Raw genomic sequence first — 2646 nt, 5'->3', positions numbered from 1 at the left:
TGGACAGAGAACTACTGATTTTCCGTCAGGAGCCATCGCGGCGTGTCTCTCGCCTCAGGATTTAACACAGTGGCGTGTGCAATATCCCAGACCGAGAGGTACTGAGCAATGGCAGGGAGGGAGAGCCCACCCACAATGTCATGTACCCAAGCCTGCCCGGTCAGCGCCTCCTTGACAGATCTCCCCCTGTCCTTGACGAAGGAGTAGAGTTGCGGTGCTGTTTGAGCAATTGAGCAGCCGGTATCCAACCACTTATCAGTCCAGAACTTGGCTACCTCTCCTGACCCGAGCGTGATGCGGCAGGCTGCATTGAAGATTGCGTGGACCTCCTTCTCTATAGTATCAGGCAGGCCATGCCACGGCCGCTCCTCTGCACTCCAACGTAACCAAGGCCATCTGCAGCGCAGCGCAAACCCAAACCATTTGATATTCAAAACACCCAAACCTCCGAGCTCCCGCGGCATGCACACCCTGCTCCAAGGCATAAGGCAATGGCCACCACTAATTTCCTCCTCCCCCTTCCAAATAAATCCACGGCAGCGGCGATTGATAGTCTTGATAGCCCAGGCCGGCAGCGGGAGCGCTGCCATGAGGACCGAAGAGGTGAGCGTGAGCCGGCCTGCAACTGCCAACATCTTCGGTTTCCAGCCCTTCATCTTGTACGAGAGCTTATCAACCAAGGGCAGCAACTCGTGCCGCTTGAGCCTGTATATCGATAGAGGTATACCGAGATATAAGATAGGAAAGGCCTGTTGCCTGCACTGGAAGTGTCCAGCTACCTCTGCAGCCTGCACCTCATCACATCATATGCAAGTGATGGTGCTCTTGTGCATATTGATCCGAAGCCCCGACGCCTCCCCAAAGAGCTGCAGAAGGGTTGATATAAGCAGGAGATCGTTACGCTCTGGCTTGAAGAACAGAACCGCGTCATCGGCAAAAACAGATGCACGCGGCACCCCTCTGTCGCAGCCAAGATCGGAGAGAAGATGGCACTTCCTTGCCCATTCCAACATGCCGTGAAGAGCGTCCATAGCCAGAATGAATAAGGCCGGGAAACGGGGTCGCCCTGGCGGACGCCTTGGCCGATGGCGAAGGGGGGGCCAAGCTCTCCGTTGATAAGGACGGAGGTGGAGGCAGTGGATAGCAGCCCGCAAATCCAGGAATGCCACCTCCGACCGAATCCCCGAGCAGACAGCACCTCCAGAAGAAATTCCCAAGATAGAGTATCAAAGGCCTTGGATATGTCAATTTTCATTAGCACCGAGGAGCAGCGCCGTCTGTGCAGCCACCTAGCTTTGTTCCTCACAAACTTGAAGTTGTCGTGGATATTGCGGCTAGTGACAAAAGCACTCTGAGCTTTCGAAATCAGACTTGGCAGAAGCGGAGCCAGACGGGTAGCGAGGACCTTAGCAAATATCTTGGCTACCCCGTGTATCAGGTTGATGGGTCTAAAGTCACCGATCTCCAGTGAGTTGGCTTTCTTGGGCAGGAGGGTGAGTATCAAGGTGTTAAGACCTCCAAAGGAGTAGAAGTGGCCGTCGTGCAGAGCCTTCATCACCGCCATCAGATCCGTGGCTATGACGTCCAAGCATGATTTGAAGAAGAGTCCTGAAAAACCATCCGACCCTGGTGCCCTGTCAGGGGGCATGTCCATGACCACACGCTTCACCTCATCGATCGTGAACTCCGATTCAAGCCTGTCGGCCATCTCTGGTGACAGCATCCTCAAGCCCAATTCTTCCAGGCGCAGGCAGGCTCTCCTAAGGTTCTGATCCGGTGTGCCCATCAGCCTGCAAAAGAACTCGCTGGCCATACTCAATTTGTCTTCCATGGCAGTAGTTGTTCTATCCCCATGTTTGAGATACGGTATGAGGTGTTTCCGACGTTGCCCATTGGCCTTCATATGAAAGTATCTGGAGTTGGCATCCCCTTCCCGAAGATCCCGAACCCTGGCTCTCTGCCGCAGCCGCACCCGCTCGAGGGATGCGAACGCCAGGCACTTCCCCCTGAGAAAAGCACGCAGCTTCTTTTCCTTACTGGAAAGAGGACGTCTTTCTTGCGCGCTGTCAAGGCGTAAGATCACCTCGCTGGCCACCTGGAACTGAAGCATCAGTTGGCTCATGCTCCTTTGACCCCAGCTGCGTAGGGCTTTTGCAGTTCTGTGAAGTTTAGTGTTGAGGATTTTCATGGGGTCACTCCCCGGAACCTCTGGAGCCTAGGCGTCTTTCACCACATCCAAAAAGCCAGGCAGCTTGCACCAATAATTCTCAAAGCGAAACCGAAAAGCCCTAGGTCATATGGACAAACAGGTGAGCAGCAGAGGGGTGTGATCTGAGATACTGGAGCTAAGCGGAAGCAAATCACTGATGGGGTACAAGTCCTCCCATGCATTGTTGAAGAGCACACGGTCCAGCCTTGCCAAGATGGCGTTCTCCTGTTGATTGCACCAATAGAAGCGACGCCCAATCAGAGGCATGTCGTGGAGCCCCAACCTGTTGATCGTGTGCCGAAGCTTATTCATCAGCCTCCTGTTCACTCTCCCAGTGCTGCGCTCCTCTGGGTTGCGCACAATGTTGAAATCTCCCTTCAGGATCCACGGCAAGCTCACGCGGTCTCCAAACTGCACAATTGCCTCAAGGAATCTTG

Source organism: Triticum dicoccoides, chromosome 6A (assembly GCF_002162155.2).
Source record: "Triticum dicoccoides isolate Atlit2015 ecotype Zavitan chromosome 6A, WEW_v2.0, whole genome shotgun sequence".
In the NCBI taxonomy this organism is placed as follows: domain Eukaryota; kingdom Viridiplantae; phylum Streptophyta; class Magnoliopsida; order Poales; family Poaceae; genus Triticum; species Triticum dicoccoides.
This window is presented reverse-complemented; position numbering follows the sequence as displayed.